The sequence below is a fragment of the Equus asinus genome, chromosome 16, assembly GCF_041296235.1.
Source record: "Equus asinus isolate D_3611 breed Donkey chromosome 16, EquAss-T2T_v2, whole genome shotgun sequence".
Classification (NCBI taxonomy): Eukaryota; Metazoa; Chordata; class Mammalia; order Perissodactyla; family Equidae; genus Equus; species Equus asinus.
In genome coordinates, this window is record NC_091805.1 from 25,946,772 (window position 1) to 25,969,020 (window position 22,249).

Genomic DNA, 22,249 nt, shown 5'->3' on the forward strand with positions numbered 1-22,249 from the left:
TAACTTCTCCAGAAACGCCTCCCCTTCGCCCCCTTCCCTCACGGAGCGAGCTGGGCGGGGAGTGCGGGCCGCGCCCCGCCCCCGCGCCAGGGGGAGGGCGCAGGGGGCCCGCAGGTGCAGCAGCTCGCCGCGGGCCATCTCCGGGTTGGGTACCGGTATAATCCGCTTCTAGCTTGTTTGGAGGCGTGGGCACTCGGGAGCGGGACTTCCCCGCGAATCCTGTCCTGGGTCTTGCAAAGGAGTAGGATTTGGGGGTGGTTGCCCAGAGAACCATCACCTCCGCCTACTGGAGGGTTGAAAGGGACCTTCCTCTTTCTGTCCCCCTTTATCTGGGGTATCCCTTACGGGTTAAGAAATGAGTTCTTTTGGTTTGTTAAAAAGCCAGACACAGTGAAGAAGAGCTGCTCCAGGTCGAGGGGAGGAGAGGTAGGTCCCTGCTGGAGGGGGAGAGGCGGGGTGTGCCACCCCAGCGGTTACGCGGTTGCGGGGGGTGTGGCCCGGGTGGGAAATAGGCTTGCCGGAAAGAAGCTCAAACGTGAGAGGGAGGGAGCTTTCCGGAGGTCGGCAAAGAGATGGGGAATAGGAGTGAATTGGGGAGCCCTGGCCGACTGTGAGCCCAACTTGAGCCCCTGTGCTTTGCAGAGTTCATTCTTTCCTCCTCCTCAACTTTGAAAAATATTTCTTATTCTGCAAAGAAAAGTGTGAGGACATATTTTGAAAGAGACACCGGAGTAAAGAGAGAGAGAGAAAACTTCCTTAGCAGCTTTGATAATAAAATTCCATTTAGGCAACGTTTATTGAGCAGCTATTACGTGTACTGTGCTGGACGTTGGAAGACTGGACAGGCAGGGAATTCTGGTCTGCAGAAATGGTGAGGGCTATTTACCTCTATAAACAACCAACGGGCACTTCCAAGTGCCAAGAATGACAGTGATTCAGATCTTCCCCGTCAACGCTTCTGGGGCCTCTGCTTACAGACCTGTGGGAAGAGTCCTGCGCCATAACCAGTAAACGGGGTCTTCAGACAGCATTTATGTTTACGGTCCATAAAAACTGACCAGATACGGATCATCTCCCAGGACAGGGATAGAGTTGTGGCTTCTCCTGTCTTCGACATCAGTTGACTAAAACCCTGTTAAAATGCAAGAGCAAGATAGGAAAGATCCTGAGATGAAAATTAGGTGGTTAAAATAGGGATCCTGTAAAGGTGATTTGGAGTATTTGATGTCTAGGTTATTTAGGGAGCCTCCCATAAAATGATTAGGTCGTCCACGGAGCTGGGGGAAAAAAAAATCCAAAATCTTGACTTGGCATGGTTCATTTCTATATGCGAGCATTTTATTGTAGGTTTGTCTCGTTTTTATTGAGGGCGTGTGAGTGTGTACTTTGTTGATTAAAACTGAACACATTAAAAGGTTGGAGAGGAAACTGTCCTTAGCTGACCCAGTCCCCTGGTCCTTTCGTTACCACGTTGAGTAGTGTATGATGCAACAGTTAAAGTATTGAGCCATACTTCTATCTTTTTCTCCCTGCCAAGGTTTACAGAATTAAAAAAAAACTTGGTCAAAACTTGGCCTTTTTTCCTTATTTTTATATTGTACAGGGCATTTTTTGATTACTTTTAGATAATGTTGATGTGTTTGTCATGTTCCAATAGCTAAATTGTTTTGGTAGCTGTGTTTTGGAAATTAGTCTTGGTTCAGTCTCACTACCGTAGGAAAATTGGCACTAGCTATGAAAAAGTCAAAGTTTTGTCGAAACCGTACTCATGATCACACATGTTCTTGAAGTGGTAGTTGGTAAGAAATTTCACATATTTTTAACTTATAATTGGAGCTGGTGTTTGATGTTCTAAGAAACACCAGTCAGTGTTTATTGAGTACCAGGAGTAAGCAGAGAACTAGAGTGGGGGCTACGATGCCTTAGCAATGAAAGAGAGGATTCTTGTCCTAACAGAGAGTGGACAGGTACCGCCGAGGACACCACCAGAAGCAAAGGATTGTGTTTGTCTAGGAGGTCAAGGAATGCTGAAATGGAAAGGGTGTTTGGCACCTGAGGGGAGTGTTCTGTGTGTTGGGGAAGGGGGCAGGAGCACGGATTAGGGGAAGCTTTGAGGTGTGTCATAGGTCAAAACCAGTAAATAGGTTTGCCTGGCTGGAGCAGAGAACAGGACTGATGAAGGAAAGTAGAGGGAAGCTGGTTAGTGGAAAACTTGAACCACAAGGCAGTAGTGTTAATCATTTGCCTCAAGAAGAGTGGTTCTCAACAGGGGGTGGTTTGGCCTTCCAGCAGACATCTGGCAATGTCTGGAGACATTTTTGCTTGTAACTGGGAGGGAGGTGCTGCTGACATCTAGTGGGTAGAGGTCAGGGATCCTGCTAAACATCCTGTAACGTGAAGGACATCCCCCCACAGCAAAGAATTATCCTGTCCTGACTGTCAGTAGTGCCAAGGTTGAGAACCTGGCCCTAGAGGGTGAACTTAAAGCCTGCTGTGAAGTTGGATCTTGGAACAGGCACTGAGGAGGGTGGTTCTTGATGCGTGAGTAGGGACGCTGAGGTTAGGAAGCCAATCTACGAGACTTCTGTTGTGCGTAGGCCTGAAGTGCTTAGGATCTGGGCAAATCCTATTCAGAAGAAAAGGGCATTTTCAAGAGATCATGGCAAATGAGCTAGCAGGGCAGTATAATATTGGGTAAGTGGGGAGTCATAGATTCAGATTTGGAATTTTAGAGAGGCCCTGGTCTGACTTCTTTATTTTAGTAAATTCTTACGCTTGCTAGGCAGCCTCTGTTTAAACACCCCCAGGAACAAGGAACCCTGTACTTGTGAAGACATATCATTATATCTTTGGACTGTGTGTATGATTATTATTTGAAGTGAAGACTGCCTCCTTGAAACTTTGTTCCATTGATTCTATTCCTTTAGAATGACCCCCTTCCACAGGACAGCCCTTTGAAAGCACAAAGACAGTATGATGTCCCCCCTTCCCCCAATTAACTTTTCTCAATGCAAAATAGTCCCAATTCTTTTCTCAGTCCTGTGTGGGACATGGTTTCTAGCTGTCTTCTCAGTTTGTCAGCATCTCTCCTGAAGACTAACGAGTGTCTGGAATTGAAGATGATAATTAAGATGTGATCTGGTCAACAAAGAGTACAGTAGGACAGCTCTTTCCTGAGACCAAGGCATAAGCATCTACTTATGCAGCTTAAGCTTACAAAACTGCCTTTTTTTTTTTCCAAGCAGTGCCTAGCACAGACTCATGTATAGGTTCTGGATAGTCAGAACTCCCAGATATTTGTTGTTTGGGCTGCTGCATCCTGTATTTGTTGAGCAGATTTTTTTTGAGAAGTTGAGTGGAAGTTTTTTGGTCACTTTGTTTGTTTTTTGTCCCTGTTCAGTGCTATCCTGTTTATTTTGGTCCAGTCTTCAGGTCTTTTGAGATTTTAAAATCTTGATTCTGCCTTCTAATCAATATGACAGAGGAGTGGAGGATGACTTTGCCAAAAGCTTTGTAGTCACTTGTATTAATACTATATGAAACATGGTAGTTTGGCAATGCTGGTCCTATTTGAGAGCCGAGGGTGCTAAGTGATGGAGATGAATTGCAGGGGTTGCTTTTAGTTTAGGGGCTTCTGAGAAATCTGTGTTCGTGGCCCAACTACATTGCATTTAGCTCTTGCAGATGTTTGCACCTAAGGTGCCCTTTTGAAATTATTTGAGTCTGTTGCAAGCTTCTGAAATCCGTACTCCATCCTCTGGGGTCTTTGTAATTCTGTTTAGACATCTGGAAGAGAATTTGTAATGTTCTGTGCAAATCTGAAGCTTGCCAGATCAGAGTTGCTTTTGAAATTTGTGAAGAGGTAAACAGGATAACTGGTACTGGCAAAAACCATGTATGAGCTTGCTTCCCACTCAGGATAAGTTTTTTTTCCTTTTCTTTTTGCCACTATGCCCAAAATACTTAATTAGTGATAGCTTCACATTTGGGGAAGGAAAGAGGGTTGGGACTTAGAAACAAGCCTTTTTCCCAGAACTAGGCTTTAGCTTGTCATCGATGTAATTTTATACTTATCAGATTTCCTGTGTCTTCACTGAGAAGACATTAGGAAATTACGATTCTGAGGTGTCTTTTGAAGCAGGCAGGTCAGAAATCCTAGGTAACGTAGTGTCAGATTCTCCAAATGTTCTAGATCTATCCAACAAACTAGATTTAAATAAATTACTTGGTTCAGGTGGTAGCCATCCAACAGTGTCGAGAGTGCTAGAACAACATTCCGGTTCTCATAGCCAATATGTGCACCCTCTTTGTTGTGAATGTCCATTGTGCCCAATCCCTTGCTGGTGTGTTATCTGTCCAGATGGTACAGTCTGCCTGCTCTCACTTCTGTACTGGCCACATGGGAAACCTGTCTATATCCTCTGGAGATGAAGGCTATGCCTGTGAGAAGAAGGGATGTTTTGTGAATAGATGAGATTTCTCAAGGGGGAAAATACTTGAAAACCCTCAGATATTGTCCTTTTATATTTTCAAAGGCTGTATCAAAGTTGAAGTCATCTTGGAATTAAGGATGCAGTGTATCATTTTGAAAAGAAAGAAATAATTTTATAGATGGAAGGGATCGATGCTTGAATTTGTGGGTGAGCAAATGGAGGCACAAGGAGGTGATGGGATTAGCTGCAGCTTACACATGTAGTGACAGAGCAGGCATTAGAATCTATCTGCCTTAAAGACCACAAATAATGGCCTGAGGATAAAGATTTCTCCTCTGCTTGGAGGTGTGTAAACAGTGGGGTCCCTCAGGTCTTATTTACATAATTGATCCAAAAGAAGATGCACACAGTGGAATTTCTAGGTTTACAGTTGACAGTAAGCTCTTCTGAATTATGAAATCTCTAACCAATGGGGATTTACTCCAGGGAAACCATACTAGGATATGTTAGTCATCAAAAGATTTGCAGGTGAGTTTCTTTGTGGACAAATATAAGGTCAGGTATTAATCTTGGACCTGTCGTAGGATGGTATTTTGGTGGGAAAACCCAGGGAAGGGCTTCGAAAATACTTCTGTAATGTCGTCCCAACTTGCTGTTGCAGATTAAAAAGGACAGGAAATGCTAAGCTTCATCAAAAAGATTTTGGAAACAAAATAGAAAATACAGTATTAAGTTTCTACTATGCTCTCTTCATAGCATGGACACCTGACTTTAGGAAAGACACCAGGGCTGGTTGACCAATGTAATGGTATATATGTAGAAAGTATAGACATTCCTGCTAGATGGAAGCTCCATGAGCACAGGGCCTTGCCCATCTGTTTTCTGATAAAAATCTTAAGATTTTTAGTATCTGGAAAGAAGACAGCTGGGAGGAGAGATTATTGAAGCCCATAAAACCACTACGATAGGGACAGAGGAAACCTGGATTATTCACCTAATCCCAGCAAATTAGAATGTGGTATTTCAGTTGCCTGCTTCCTTGTCTTACAGGTTCCAGTGCTCTGTCAACGTGGTAAAGGCATAATATACCTGTCTTGTTCTCCACTAATTTCCTAGTGCTCCTCACATGTCAGGCCCTCCATCCATACTTGTTGCCTGAAGGAATGCATAAAGAGGTATACCTTAAAGCCTTATAAGACGTCAATTCAGGATGAATGCAAAAAAATATGGTACCAGTTTTTCGAAACTCTGGCTGCCATCAAAATCAGTCTGGGGAATATTTTAAAGTTACACAGCCCAGACCCTCCTCCATTCCTGTTGAATCAGAATTTCTGGGAGTGGAAGTTCATTTTGAAAAGAGTCTTTTGTGCCCACAAGGGAGTCTGATGTGCAGCCAGGACTGAGAACCATCATCTTACATAGTTGTACACAAAGGCTGGGGTCTGAGTGAAGATGCTTTCCAAAAGGTTTTGAAACATCTGTGGCTGAGCAGCCCACAATTCGTTATTAAGACAAACAAGGAGCTTTAAGGATACATCTGTATCCTTGGAAGGTGATGACCAAGACAGCGGATGGTCCACAGTGTGGCCCTTGGTGCCTCCATGAGATACTGCATCCTGGACTGGATAGCGTGATGGGGCCAACTCGCAATCCGTTCTTGAACAGTCTTTTCTAGAGTGGGTGCACAGTTTCGTTAGCCTGTGGAAAAGTAAGAATAAAGACAATGCAGCAATCTTTTCCATTTTAATTTTAGTGCTAAGTTTATTCAATTGAATTTGAAGGGCCTTTTTATTAAAAAAAAAAACTTGGGTTGTCCTACTTTGAGGAGTTAATTTTTTTTTTTCCTTTTATGAAAGGATGGTGATGGTTTGCTTTTTGTTGTCACTTCTTGGTCATCTAAAACCTGGCAATTTTAGGATAGTCTTCCTTTTGAAATTTTCCTGATCTAGGAAATCAAAAGTGTAGCAATTACCACTGCTCTGAGGTTTCCAAGATGTCTGTATCCTCCTCTTGACACCTGCTCTTGGGGAAGGCTCATATATATCGATGTTAGATTCCATTAGAACATTTCTTTTCTTAAAAACCTTTTTACTTTCCTCCTCTGCTTGCTGGGAATAGTTAGGAACATTGCCAAAGAAGGCTTCACTTCCCCAGCAACTCATAAATTTCGCTGCTAAATCTCAGCATCAAGAGATCACCAACACTGCAATGAATTGTACAAAGCAGGGAGAAGAAAGGAAGTGCAGACAACCCTTCTCTCTGAAGGATATTGACCACCAGGAAGCCGTCTCTCTAGATCTCACACCATGGGCACAGGACTGTTTCATGGCCATCACATTGTGTATGAAATGCCATCAGTCAAAATTCTCTTCACGGATTGTTCCCAACCCAGTTCTAAGAGATGTTTGAAAATTAAAATTCTTTGGAAAATGGCTCCCATGGTGCTTGCAATGGCACCCTACTGAATAAGCTTTTAAAATCAGTTTATTATATATAACTAGTTTTTTTAAATTTAACTGGTCAGGAAGTAATTGGACACTTTATGGAATACTCAAAGTTAACAATAATAGCTATTTATTAGGCATTGACTGATTGTCCAAACCTATGCCCCTGGAATTTACATGCATTCTCATTTAATCCTCAGAACAGTCCTGAGTGGGAGGTGGATTTATTCCCACTTCACAGATGAGGTAACTGAGGCTTGAGAGGTTATGTGATTTGCAGAAAAATCATACAGAAGTGATGGAGGTGGAACAGTAGTCTTGTTTATTCCAAAGCCTATTCTCTTATCTACTGTTCGCGTTTCTCTTAGATTTCTTTGTATTCATTTTATAATACCTATTAATATCTCTGTTAAAAAAACAAAAATGAGAGTCAGATTTTGAGGTATAGAGACAACTCATCTAATTTGTGCTCCTCATTTATGGATCAGCTCTGAAAGGTGAGAACCCAGCTGTGAAGAGTAGAGCTGTGCTGGCACCCAGGTCTTCAATGTTCTCATCAGCCCACAGCGGTTTTAGAAAATATCAACCTGTTGGTAAAACCACTTGCGTGAAAGTTTATCCTAGAATTGAGAGAGTAGTTTAAAACCACTTGTTTTGGTGCTTTCTCTAGCCCTATTCTCTTTTGTCACCAGTATTGGTGATAGAATGCCACTTGTAATAACACACGTTAAGCACCCTCTTCCCAATTAGATCTGACCTTACAGTAACTACTGTACACAAATATTAAAGATGTAGCTAATATTTGTTAAGGTGTTATATCCAAATACTTGCTGACTAAATGCTATATGCCATTAGGAACAAGTAATCATGATCCATCTTCTCTCAAACTGCTAAGGTAGAAAGTTTAACGTAATGAATCTACTCTACTGAAATGATCACACTTGTCTGTTTTACTTAGAGGTTTATTATGCTCAAGTGTGATCATTTCAGTAGAGTAGATTCATTACGTTAAACTTTCTACCTTAGCAGTTTTATTTTTCGTATTAACATGAGCCATTAATGAGGTACAAATTGGGAAATGGTCTGCAGTGTTACACAGCTCGCACAAGTGCTCCCCCTTCCTATACACACTCGTACGGAGAGAGACTTTCCTCTTTCTTTAACTTGGTTCTTTTCAAATATTTTTCTATTGTGGAATGTTTTCCTTTTTGCTTAGTTTTATGTTCTTTTCCTTATACATTATTTGTACCTGGAAAATTCTGTACCAAACAGAAACTTTATAATTACATCTGTAATTTCTGCACTAACCAAAGAGAGAGAGAGCGAGAGAGAGAGTTGGAGACTAGCTATGGCCTGGGGGTCTCCAGCAAAGACCAAACAAGGCCTCCTGTGAGATGATTTATGGCAGCTGGGACTCAGCCTCAGGGAGGGTGATCAGGAGGGAGTGGGGGGTGGACCTGGGCTCAACTAGAAAATGCAGGTCCTGTCTAAAGGGGTCTGCTTAGCAGATCTATTCAGCAGCCAATTGTTGCCATATGGGAATGTGGGCCAATCTTGCCAGATCTTCTGATTTTTCACTGTAAGTCAGAAATCTGGATTATTACTTAAGTATCTCCTGATTTTAAAGATTGGCTAACTCAACATTTTAAATAAGAACTTCTTGCAGACCAAACAAAATAGCTTTGTGGGCTAGATACGGCCCACGAGCTTTGGCCCTTAGAGGTAGATAGCCCTTTCGTGGCCCAATAAACAGAAGCATAGGATTTGAATAAAAGCACAGGACACTTTTAATATCAGTTTAAGTGGAAACAAATCAAAACTTGATTTCATTGTTTTATGCTTCTCTCCCCACCCCAAGCAGAACAAAACAAAACAAAAGCCCCGTACTTGTAATGGTAACAGTTTCTGCCCTTTAAATTTGGTCTGGAGTGGGTGCATTTGAAGATTGTCCTGTCTGAGGAGTTGTAGATTCAGGGAGAAACATGTAGAGTTTGAGAGTGAAGCAGCTAGAAGATGATAACAGGTATGGGGGCGGGGCAGGAGGCGCAGTAATAAGAATGAAGGGTAAGTGCCACTTGGAGGTGAAGAATGGAGCTTGGAGGTGAAGAATGAGGTCATCTACCCCAGAAGATGAGGGAAGAGGAAGATTTATTTATATCTTAAAATTGTTTGAGGGACAATAGGGAAGAGAGGGAGAAAAAAGAGGAGTCCTTACATGAGAAAGGGAAAATTATGACCGGATAAATATTTAGAAATAGTGCAGAATCTACGTGGGTGGGCAGGATGCTATTAGTTTGCCATACCCAGTGTGTGCACGTTCATTTGTGTTATGGCTCCTGCAAAAGGAGAATTGGCATGAAAAGGAGGGGAAAGTGTTTATGTCAGAACTGAGAATATGGAGTAAGGGAAAGAAGAGGGGAGCACAGAACAGCCAATAGCAAAAAGCCAGAAAGCTGGAAAAGGTTTGCATTGTAGAAAGTTGGCTATGTTCGAGGAGAAACCAACAATTTTTTTTCCCAAACCACAGCATTGACTAAGGGGGTATGCATGGCAGCCCCCAATTCCCAGATGCCTCTGGACGCCAGCTTGTTTTGCTTGTGGAGTGCTGGTGTGCTCAGCGCCTCTTGCAGCAGCCCCCACAGTCCTTTGTGTGAGGTTCAGGGCTGCATGGCTGGGCTGCATCTGCCCCATCAGGCATGCTGCTCGGAGAATGGCGTAGGCTGAATGGAGAGGGGTTTGAGCCCCTCTCCTTGACTGGGTGCCCCTGTGCAGGATGGGACCCCAGGCCTGTGTTGTCACCCAACTAGGGCTCCTGTCCTGACTTTTATCTGCTCTTCTGGGGAAAATCCTTGTATCATTGGAGTATAATTTGTTGTACATACGTCCTCTCTGAAAGAGAAGGGAGGTGGTATTTTAGTAGATCTCTATCACCAGCTGAGTCGAGACTCTAGCCTGAGAGGGGATTTTTAAAAGCATTTTTCTCTTAATCATCCCAAGTATAGCACATTGTTCCTGGAATTTCAGCATTTTCTGGGAAGGAAACCTTTTGATTCATCAGCAGGTTTTATTCAGTATTAGGGCTGTCATCCCTGTGTGACCTGAACCTTGTCTTTCTCAGCTGGTGTAACTTTAAATTTTTAACACTTCAGTTGCTTTCAGAATAAAAAGCACATTTTAAAAATGCACCCCACATTAGTTGGTTTAATGCAATGAGGGTCTTAGTTTTTTGCTCATTATGGAAGCCAGTTTGTAGTATTGGGAGAATGGGTATGGATTTCCTTGCACTGTTGCTGGGAAGAAGAAAAATTCTTAGAATTCCACTGTTTGTTCTTCCAGAGACTCTAGTCCACAGATGGAAATCATGGAAGGTCCTATCAGGAAGCGAAACTTGTAAATAATCTTTATGCTGGTTTGGCACATTATGGATCAGCGAATTGTACAAGAAGACTTCTTTCACATTTTTATAAAGATGCACTTGAGAAAAGAACACAATCCTAGAAACTAACCTATTCTGGAAATAATAATAGGAAACACTTAACGTGGTACTCACGCATGCCTGGCACTGTGTGGAGCGCTTTATGTATATTAGCTCATTGACTCCTCACAGCGTCCCATTTTGTAGCAGAGGACACCAAGGCCCAGGTGCCCAGTCTGACTGCACTTCCCCATCACTGTGAGCATCACCGGGAGCAGCCAAGGAACTCAAGCCCACATAGCTAGAAGTGGGAGAGCTGTGATTTGAACCCAGGCAGTCATGGCTTCAGGATCTGTGCTTCTGAGGACCGCATTATTGCCTCTGGTATTTTCTCACAACAAGGATCACAGATTTGTTTTAGAGAGTCTTTTGCTTTCCACATCACCTCAGCTTTAAACTCAGGATCAGGGTTTGATTAAAAAAAAGAAAGGAAATTATACTCCTTCCCTAATACCTCCTCCCCAAACCAAAAAAACAGACAAAATTATGGGAAGACAGTTTCCATCCAGGAAGAGAAAGCTAAAGGGGCTTCCTGGAATGCTGTGCTAGAATGCTGGCCTGGTCACTCTCAGGGCTGCAGTTGAGGCCGTGTGCTGTGACAGTCCTTACTCTGGGCACTACATTGTTTTTAGGAGCAAAAAAACTATTTTAGCTTGACAGCTAGTGGATTTGGTGAGTTGAGAACATTTTTAAAATTACTTTTCACACTTACTGTAGGGCAATGGGAAGGACCAAAGATTTGGAGTCTAGAAGACTTGAGTTCTGGTCCTGGCACTCTCTTCTGCTGTCTGTATGACGTTGAATATGTCAAGACTTAGGTTTTATCCACTGTAAATGGTGGAGGAGACAATAACAGCAATATGATTGGTTTGGAGAGGAGAAGAATCTGTTAGATATGACAATATTTTATTAACCACAATAGCCATGTATGTTAGGCAGTGCGTGGACCAGCGTGTCCTCTGTGAGTCTTGGGCGTCCTTTTCCATGGGTGAGTGGTGAGGCAGATGCTTGGGAGAGTTGGGGAAGGTCTGCCTTGATCTGAGCCTCTTTCCTTTTCTGTTCTCTCCTTACCTGTGTTATAGTGTGGACCGTGGTGCGGGTGTCGACTCAGTTTCTGGCCTGAACTCCTTTTCTTGGTTTTTCCCCCTCCTACTTTGGGCTCGCCTCCAGTTTGCCTACAAAGTACTGTTTGTTGTAAGGGTGAAGCGGGCGATTCTCTGGGCAGCGACGCTGTGGCTGCAGGCAGTTACTGTAGTCCAAAGCAAAAAGCCAAGCTGGAGTAGGAGGGACACTGACTGGGCTTGTTAGTTAGAATTTTGTACGAAAGGAAGGGGAGTAAGAGATGACTTCTCAATAGAAATATTATGAAATGCCCTTCATAACAGAACAAAATTGGGTAAGGAGAAAGGGCTTTAAGAAATCACTGCTTATTACTTTGAAAGCAAATGCTTTTTTTTGTTTTAATGAAAACAAATGCTTTTTGAGCACTTACTGTATCTGCAGTGCATTCTAGTACGATAGGAAATAAATTAGTAATAAAAACAGCTGTCGTTTTGGTGCATTTTAGGTGGTCCACTTTGGGCTCCCTTTTCATGTTTTATCCTCACATCAGTTATGAAGGCAGGTATCTTTTTTTTTTTGTCCCTTTTCAAAGATCATAAAATTGAGGCTCAATGTGTTTAAATAACCTACCGAGGGTTGCAGTGCTAGTAGGTAATTGGAAGAACTTCAGTTTGAGCCTAGGTGTGTCTTTCATCCACAGTCGGAAAAGTGAGTAAGATACACCCTGCATTCGGGGGGAGACCAGCCTGTAAACAGTTGAGTATAAGTCAGCACGGAGTGCAGCGTATGCTGTAATTCCTGCACGAGCTAAATGCTTTTGACCTTCTCTCAGAGGAAGGAGAGGCTGATTTTGACTGGAAAGATCAGGGAAGATTTCACAAAGGAAAATGACAAGCGGGGCCTTGAAGGATGAGAAAGATGGTGACTGGTAGGGAAAGAGTGGGAGAGCTGAGGGCACATTGGGGCAGCCAAGTATGGAGACGTGGAAGAAGTAGGTGATGTGTTTGGGGAAAGGTGCTGTGACAGAGTAAGAGATGCAGGAGGAAGGGAGGACAGGAAAGTAGTTTGGGATGGATTACACAGGGCCTGGAGCTCCGACTAAGGAGTTTGGACTTCATTCCGTTGCCTTTGAAGGTTACTCCATTAAAGGCTCTTGAGCAGGGAAATCATTTGCTCTCGTCCCTGACTCCAGTGACTGTGGTGGTGTAGTGAAGAAGAGTAGAGTGTCTGCAGCAGAGGGCCCCAGCCGGGCTGCACCTTAGGGTCACCTGGGAGTTTCCTAAAGGTACAAACTCTGAGAACAGCCTCCCCACCCCAGTGACTCTGATGCTGTGGATCTGGGGTGGGGCCTGGGAAATTGTGTTTAAAAGGCCCTGCATGTGACTCTGAGTGCAGCCAGTGGAAGGAATAGGACATCTTGGAGAGGGTTCTGGGCTGAGGCTAATTGTGGGTTTGTCATTGTGTGGATGATTTTTAAACCATGGGGTGGGGACCAATAATCACACCTTGGGGAGGATCTGTCTATTTGGTTTTATGCTTTGCTTTTTATTCTCTATAAATATTAAATAATAATCTCAGATCATCGTCATTTTCATATAAATTTTCCCATTCGTATCTAGAATGTAGTATGGCTCTAATCTTTATGTCTTTGTGCTATATTTCCCTTATTTTTGTTTATTTAGAAGGAAATGCAATTTGTAGGGTTTCCTTGGTGACTGCCTCTTCATCATAGAGCTCAGGCTCTATGAGAGACCATCGATGAACAGTCACCAAGGAAATCCTACATATTCCATTCTAAATAAACAAACAAACAAAAAAAGATGGTTACAGAGCTAAAAGTTCAGTTCTTCAATCTCTTAGGAGTTGAATGAAATGATGCTCACTTGCACATTTCCTGGGACCCAGCCCAAATTTAGACTATTTTTTCCAAATGTTACAGACCTCTCTTACTCCCATTTCTTGAGTTCTAAATCAACTACTGACTTTCAAAGTATAATTTTTGCTGGGAAGGCAAACACTTCTACCAAGGGAGAAGTGATTTCTCAACATTAAAGAAATTAGAAATTATAATTTATGCTTAAAAAAATAATGTTAGTCCAAGTTTTAGCTCTCTTCTCTCTTCCTTCTCCACTGTTCTTTATTCTGTTGTATGTTTGCAAACCATTCTCATGACCTTCTGCCTGTGCAGCATATTTGTAGTGGGGCCAGATTATACATACACCACTGATTTTTTCATCTGACCTCTAAATTCAGTCTTTGAGCCTCTTGATTTCTTAGAGTTTTGCTAACAAAGTCTTCTTGTTGAAAGGAATATTATTTCCCATGAAACTTTACTGGTGGCGTATGAAATAATAAGATCATACTTCCTAAAGTTCAGACCTAAGGTCCTAGAATTTTAAATATATCAAGCTTACTATTGCTTACTTTATTTACTTATTTACTTATTGCTTGCTTTACTTTATTTACTACTGCTTGACTTTGCACAGTCTTGGCATTTCGGGTCTAGAGGCGGTTCCTAGCCATTGGGCATCTTGGCCCCTCCCTGAAAATTAAAGGGATCTCAAAAATGAAACCGAACTTCTTGTTTTCCTTTACCTCTCTGTTAATTTAACTAAGTCAAATGGCTTGCCCTCATTTGCCCTTTTCATACCTCCCAGATTAATGTTATGTGCAAATTTGATTATAACAGTGTATAATTTCTGTTACGTTTACATACACATTGAATGCTGTTCCCTATGGTTCTTTCCTTCATCATACTAGTAGATAGATCCAGGCTTTTTCTTTCTAGCCTGCTTAATTCCTGTGTAGTTCTTGTAGCCACATAAGTTTCAGTTGATTTAGTGATCCTGATTTCATGAGACACTGTATCAAATGCTTCTCCAAGATCAAAGTACACGGGGTTCATTGCGTTCCTTTCTTTGCTAATTCAGTTGTGCTGTAGCCAGACAGTCCTGGAGCCTTGCAATCCAGGATTCTGGTCAAGGTGAGGAAGCAGCCCTTCTTCTTGGCTTTTCCATTCTGCAAATATCTTTTCAATATTCATTATTCAGCAACCATGTAGCAGGCTCTGCATCCTTGACCCCCTGCAACCAGTGGTTACATTCTTGTTGCAAAAAGGAAAACTTCTGAGCCTTTCACACTGCTCCTTCTGCCATATCCATGGGATAGTCCCCGTGAACTTTCATGCTGGAGAAAGCAAGCCCAATCCAACTGTGCCCTGTCGGTAGTAAAATGTGTTGGTTGAAAGTAGACTCTGTGGCCAGCCAGGCTGCCCAAGTTCTGGTATTTGCTAGCAGTGTTATTTTGAGCAAATTATTTAATATCTCTGTGTCTGTTTCCTGATCTGCACTATGGAGGTAATGGTAATTCCTGCCTCATAGCATTGTTGTCAGGAATAATTGAGTCAATGCATGTAAAGTGGTTGGAATTCGTTTAGCTAGGTTTAGTTTAATAGTTGATGAATAATCTGTCAAAAGTTTATAATAACGTTTCTGGATTTTCCAGGCACTTTGTTTCTCTTTCATGCTATTTGCCTTAGTCATTCCATTGCAGGCAAAGGAAAGGAAAGGAAAAATCAAACTACCCGATTTTGCCATCCTCAATTATTCATAAACTGCTTTTCTTCTTCAGGTCTTCCTTACAGTAGGTAATTGATAATTGATACGTTCCTTAGACAGTGATGTGTGTAGCTTATTCTCTTTCAGCACGTATATTTTGCTACCTTCTGATGTGTTGTACAGATGCTTATATATTTTTAAGTCCTTTTTAAGACCATAATTCTCTTAGTCATGAACATTATGTTTATTTGATTCGTTAGGACCAATCCATTTAAGTTGTTGGATTTTTAATGTATATATTTTAATGGATGCCCAAAGAGAATTAAAAAATATTTTTTTAAATAAGGAAGCAGAAACACCCACCACAGAAGATGAATAGACAAAACATGCCTTCCAAAGAAAAATGTCGCATAGGACAGTGTTTAGTCTACACAATAGACATCACCATCAGCAGTCAGTAAATAACCCAAGGCTGCTCGTTGCTGGCAGTCTATGTTGGACGCATTTTGAATGCTCTTAACTTATGTACAGGTATTTGCATTTAGTCAAACTTTTGTGGTTTCTTGCTATTCTTTCATATTTATGCCCACTAAATCACAGTACATCAGTCAGTATGGCCCACTTTACACATATATTTGCATACTAACTGAAGAATGAGAGAGAAGACTTGGAAAACATGTATTAAGATTTTGTCCATCACAGTTTCACCAGTGGATCTGCCTTGTTTATATTTTATAAAATAATATTCAGCTGCAGCGCAAGAGCATATTTAACTTAATTTATACTGACTTATATTGTTGGGGCTTAAAATCAGTTGGGCTGTTGCAAAACACAAGTTTAGAGTTTACACTTTACAAAAATTTGGCAAGGTGATAAAGTGACATGCAGTTGAGAGAGAACATTGCAAGTTGTGTTTTAAAAGTGAGATTCTTCTGAGTAAAGAATGTGTAGCACAGAATAATAAATCCACAGCCAAAGTGCACCCACTCATTTCTCTTCAGTTAAAAGGAGGAAGAACAGACACGGGGTGAATTTTAGCTCTATTACCTACTGCTTTGAGAAAATGACTTAACATCTGTGAGCTCCACTTCTAACACCGTGATAAAGACTCCTTCCTGCACAGGCAGTTCTGAGAATTCAGTCAGGCAGGGCACGTGAGGGTCCTATGTAAATGTTGCTACTTCTGTGCGACGTGGGTGAGTTCATATGTGTGTGTTTGGAAGCTGAGGAAACTGAATCACCGAGCTGAGGGACTTACAGCTCAGGCCTGTAGCTACCCTGGCCCGTGTTTCTTACTCTCGCTGGGTCTTCCAAGTCATGCTGTGGGCTGCTGTAAGTAGCTTTCCTTCTCTCCTTGCTCAAAACCGGGAAACTCTGTGCCCAGGAGGGAGCGTAAGCCATCTTGCAGGCAGATTTTTTAAAAAGATGATTTGCGCCTTCTTGCTACATTTTTTCCATGAAATGACACTCTGGCTCATTGAAGATGGCTAACAACCCTCTGTGAGTAAATGCCAATCAAGCCAGCCAGTTGGCTCTGAGGACATCTTCCTTGAAAGCCAGGGCCTAGGTTTTGCAGAGGCCAGAAGGTGAGTGTGAGTGCCAGAGACCTCCTTCACAGAAAAGCCTGTTGATTGTGCTACCCTGGAGGTGAAGACAGAGACAGGGACACGGATGTGAAGGCTGCTGGTACAGAGGCAATCTCTTAGGTAACCAGACAGCTTGTCATTTTCTTATTCTTGTTTGCAAAATTCAGCTATAATAATGGCCAAGCATCCTCATAGAGAGAAATCTTGTGAGAAACGTTAACTACCAAAGTAAGGTCTTTCTCTTTTAAGATGAAGAAAAATAAACAGCATCGTTCTTAGGTGTGAGTTTATCACTTTCTCCTCCACACCCATTAGTCCTCAGAAAAGCTGTCTCTTGTCAATTACTTTGGAGCCTCTAAAATGGCTTTCACAATGTCGCTCTCTTCATCCATGGACTGTAGTACTTAGGGAGTGGAGATTTTCAAAGTCAACCCCCAAAATTCTTTCAAAATTAATTTGCCCTTTTGTGGCATTATTTGTGCCTACATGGGAGCATATTTTTGCTCATCTTATGAGATTGTGATTTCCATATTGTTTTTCCTACTCAACAGCATTAAGGAAGAAACACTTCTCTATGAAAAGCAGAAGGGGCAAGAGAATAGCTGAGCCATGGGAAAGTACGACGATGCTCACGCCTTGTGCTTTTTAGGAACGTCAGGAACTGATGTCATCTTAGGAGTGTTGTATTATTTGACCTATGAACTTTGGGATCCATACATGTTAATTTTAAGCATGTTTCCTTTGCTCTTTCTTAAGAATTTTATTTTTTTTCCAGAGTTTTTCCTCCTAGGCTCTTGGAGTTATAATGAGTAACAGAAATGAAGGTAGGGTAACAAAAGATATTTTAAAATAGAATTGGATGTAAAAACATGGTAATTATTGACAGGGTTTTTTAAATGAGAGAAGGGAGAGAAGTTTTGAGCTGAATGCCCTCCTTCCCTCCCACCAGGTTCTTTGTGGGAAAGAAATGGCAGTGCTTTGGGAAGAAGCATTACGTTTGTGAAAGGAGATGAAGAGTTGACAGGTGCAGGGTAAGCAAGGGACAGAGAGAAGGGAAAAGCTGGCAGCAGAGGCAGAGCTGGACCCTAAAACGATGCTAAGACCCCTCAAGAAGTTGTTAGTAATGAGCCCTCATTCAACTGTGTGTGCCTGAAGGATAGGAATGGTCTCAGCCTTGCCCAGCCACTGCCCTCACGCTTGGACTGCCCTTGCCTGACATTCACTCTCCAACTCCAGAGTGTGTGCTGCTTTGTGAGGTGGTGGGGAAGGGCAAGTGGGATGCGGTTCATCTGGAGGCAAGACGGAACCACTCACTGTCTCCCTCACTCTCTCTGCGTGTGTCTGGGGTCTCACATTGCCCATTTTTAATCACCGTTCAGTAATATGCTGTTTCTTGGCTTGTCAGGATAGTAGCAGCAAGCTACTGACAGGTGAGTGTGAACTAAGTGCTAAAGCAGAAGGAAATGGAAAATGAGAGGATTTCTACGGGTTCACTAAGTTGAGGCCATGCATATTTCTTTTTCTCCTTAAAAAGGCCCGGATAGAGAAAAAGAGTTCAGGGAACAAGTGTTAGCTGATTAGGTTCTGAACTGGACAGACTTTGTACCTTGACATATGAGTTGCTATCCCAGAACCTTTTGAACTTTTGCCACCAAGTAATTCTGAAAAGGCTGACAGAGCCAGTAGTAGATAACTGAAAAGGGCACAGTGTCCTCTGCTCAAGTATTCAAGGTACATATTATTCAGATGGATAAGGAACCTAGCTAGTTCAACAGAGTAATAGCATGTAAATTGCAGGGTCATTTGGAGATGAAGGAATGGATCACAGATGGTCACTGTGCTTGATTTTTCTCCCGGAATTCACTATGGTTTTGAAAATTAGCAGTGTGTAGAGGAAATAGCCCAGATTTTACACTTAGGAAAGACCTATTATTCAACTCTCCATTTGACCGCTTTCTAGCTGAGACACTGGGACAGTTACTTGGCTTCACTGACCCTGTTTCCTCAATTGGGAATATGAGCATAGGACTTTTGCAGATCTGTTGGGGAACGTTAAGACCAAGAGGAGATTGAAATGAGATGCCGTCTAGCACTGAGTAGGAGCTTAATGTCAGTCAGTTTCTTTGTACTTCAGTCAAAATTTAGCTTTTAGTGAAGAATAAACATCCTTTATAGTCTGTTCTCCATATCGAGTTTTGAAACATGAATAAATTTTATTTAAGTCATCAGCTCGATGATAAAAGAACTGTTTATCAGAGACAGTCCTATAAGTGCCATGTAACTGGATAGATTTGTGGCAAGGGCAGGCAGGGTACAGATGGAGCCGTCCACACCTGGAAGCCCAGAAACCCGGCACTGAACACATATGTGAACTCCTAGAGCTGGCACACTCTGCATGTGGCAGATTCTTAAACCATCTGTTCATTATTTTTTAAACACTACCCTGAAGTTTGCCTAAGTCAGAGGGTAACAAAACTTTGGAACTGCTCTGTGATTCATACACAGAGAGAAATACTGAATTGTTTTTTCGAGGAATGCACTTACACTATTATCTTTCGTGTGGAATTGGTGTATATAAACGTTAGGAGACTGTGAGGCTGAGGAGCCCAGTAGAGAGAGAGCCTAGGAACCCGGAATACTTTTTTTTCCTTTGCAGTTCGTGGCAGCTGTGTGCACGCTCTGTCTTTTGAGTCAGCGAGGCGCAAGACAAGTAATTTCCCATCCTGAGGCTCTTTAGGCTGCTGAGCTGTAGTGGATATACTGGGATGTGGCTCTTAACTTTAAATTTTTGCATGAATCCAGCCTCCACTCCCTTGGAAAGGCTGTCTTGTCTTTTACACCTTCTACAGGGGATTTTTTTCTGGGGCGGGGGCGGGGAGGCGAGGAAAGGAGGAAAAGGCAGGCAGACTGCACTCAGGGCCGGGAGGAAGCGCGGAGTCCATCGCCTTAGGTACAGAGGGGAGAACCCAGGCCGGAGCTGGAAACGGAAGGGCTGCGAGCGCGCGGGCGGGCGGCGAGGCCGCCGGCAGGGGAGGCCCGCCGGCCGCGGGAGCCACCTCGCGGGAGGCGGCGTGGCGGGTCGCCGCCGGCCCGGGGGAGAGCGCCTGGTCCCGACCATGGCGATGCTGGCGGCGGTGCTTATGCAACCCGCAGCCCCCTCGTCCTCGCTCGCCGCGGGCTGCGTCCCTCCCTCCACACTGCCGACACTCGGATCTCTCTCGCTCTTTCTCTCCCCCGTGTTTTCAAACAGGAAGTGCACGGCTGTCTGTAGCGTGCTGCCGGGTCCCAGGATGGAGGAGTGAAGAAGTCTCCGCGTCGCCGGTGCCAGCCTGCGGAGCCCGCCAGAAGCCGAGTCCCCGGAGAGCGCCCTGAGGGAGCAGGGTGGCCGCCTGGTCCAGGTGCGTGGGACCGGGCTGTCACTGGCCGCCGCCCCCAGTGTCGCTGAGCCTGATCGCTAGCTCCGCGCTGCAGCCTCACTTGCATGCTTCTTCTTGGTTGCGCCCCTTTACTGCTTTCTCCCCCAAGGTCTCTGCCAAGCTCTGTCGCTGCGCCTCCCGGGTGTGCTGAACCCGGGTGGGAGGGCTTGGGGCCGCACGCTGCGCCCGCGGGACCTGCGCGAGCTTACCTTGGGCGGGAGCTGCTGGGCTGCCTGAGCCCGGGAGGCCTCCGGAGTCCTCAACTGCCCTCTCCACCCTCTCCTCCTCCTCCTCCTGCTGCCGCCTGAAGCGGCGGCTCTTTGTTCCTCCCTCGCCGGCCTGGAGTTATCTACATGTCTGTCGGGGAGGCTTGGGTGTTACTAAGAGTGTGAGAGGTGGGGCCGTAGGGCTTTCTCGAGAAAGAGGATGAGTTGGGGGTGAAGTGTATGGAGAGCAAGAGTCTTGGTGTCCAGGCTCGGAAATCCCACCTCCTCAGCCTGAGGAACCCCTCTCTTTGCTTTCTGTTTGGGGAGAGCCAGGCCGTCAGGAACTGAGGGAATTAGTGATGCAGACACACACCGGAAAGGTAGCGACCAGGAATGAGCGACAGCTAGTTCTGAAGTGTTTAGTCTGGTGTCTGGCTTGTTAACTCCAGTTGTGGTTTCCTAGCCGGGCTCCCTTGCTGAGACAGAAAGCACTTTTAAAGGTAGGAGCCAGACATCTTTATTCATTAAATTCCATTTTTCATCAGAGTAAAATTGTGAATGACTTTTCTCAAATTCACTAGGTAGATTGTAATTTCACATGCCTGTCTTCCTCCATCTCACATGTTCATAGGTGGACAATAAAACGCTAGAGAAAAGATTGGTTTTGTGTACAGACTTCTTGGTTCTTGCTTTTCCTGGCAGCTCCTCTCTCTGCAGACCGAATTATATTGGCTTCTCCCCCAGTGAAATCCTGGCCTTGTTACTCCACCTATATTTATCTACCTGGTAAGACTCCAGTCTTGTGGAGGGACACTAAGGGGGGTGAGGTTGAGAAGAATAAGTTTGATGGGAAGATTGTATGGTTTCAAATTAAATATTTGAATAAGGTTAAAGCCAGTAGCATCTTCTTACCTCTATTTTGGAGGAAGGGATGTGAACAAAGGACTAGAGGGGAGGAAAGTGAGATTCTGCAAAGAGGGAAAGTACCTAATCACCGTACTGCATGCGCTTTGCTCTTTCACCTTATTGGACGGCCAAGCTTCCTCAGGAAGCAGGGTTAGTTGTAGGCTTTAAATTCCTGGTGTCGTATGCCGACTGTGCCATTCTAATTTGAAAATTTTATGATAAGTTATATTTATTCCATAATTAATTTTGCTCTGAAAGGAAAATCTTTTGTAGTCAGGTAGCCTGGTAAATTTGTACTAGCCCATCCTCTCTTTTTTTCCCTAGCCGTATGGTGGTAATTTGAATTATAAGATCCCATTATTCCAATAGTCCTTCAGAACCTTAATCTCTTTCAAAATGCAGCTGCTTTGAGCATTGCAATAATATCAATAAGTGGCATAATTGTATTAGCAGTAAGTAGCCAAGATACACTATGAGAACTGAGCAATTTTATCTTTTTCTGGATAGATAGACGTGGACTTCTTAAATTTGAATTTATTTATGAGATATCTGTGTCTATGCCTCTTCTCTTGCCAAATACATCATAAAATTAAAAGTGAAAACTAGTCGTTAAGAGAGACTCTTGAAAGACCTTTACAACCATAGTATTTTGCCTCTATTTTTATACCCAGGTATACTCCTGGCCCTCTGGTTCATTAATTTATTTGAAGACTTTCTTCAGTATCTATCACTCTGCTTTAAGATAAAATAGAACAACCTCTGTGACCTCCCATACCTGTCCCCTATTTTGGAACAGGATTTACTCCCACCTTCATGGTATTTCATAGTAAATAATAATCAAAGAGTAATTATAACTGGCCTTTAGATCCTCGTTTGCTGTCTACAGAACACGTTTTCTGTATCTCATTTATGATTTGTTACTCCTTTTAACACTCTGGTGAAATAGGATTCTTGTACTCCATTTTCTGCAGAGAAAACTGAGGCTGATAAAATGTGGCTTGTCAGTGGTCACATTAGTAAATGGAGGTGCTGGGACTTGAACAAGAGTCTTCTGATTTATAGCCCTTGGCTCTTTTGTAATCTGGGAAGGTCTCCACCTCAGGAAGAGATGACAGTGATGATTCAGGTAGTCCTTAGCCATTCCAAAAGAGAGCTGGTAAACAC

General features: G+C 43.3%; 1 protein-coding gene across 8 annotated transcripts in view; it reads left to right on the forward strand.

Annotated features, from left to right (window-relative positions):
* The window catches only part of LRRC8D (leucine rich repeat containing 8 VRAC subunit D), a 111,052-nt gene that overhangs the window by 2,038 nt on the left and 86,765 nt on the right, over window positions 1-22,249 (forward strand). For 4 of the 8 annotated variants that reach the window (XM_070486804.1, XM_070486799.1, XM_070486801.1 and 1 more), the window contains exon 2: window positions 19,808-19,955. The exons of 1 other annotated variant lie outside the window; for it this stretch is intronic. The gene's annotated coding sequence lies outside the window, so the exon portion shown is untranslated. Of the gene's footprint in view, window positions 1-65; window positions 427-19,245; window positions 19,508-19,807; window positions 19,956-20,881; window positions 20,966-22,249 lie in introns of those variants that run through there. 3 more of the 8 variants (XM_044748962.2, XM_070486800.1, XM_070486802.1) reach the window with 3 other exon arrangements.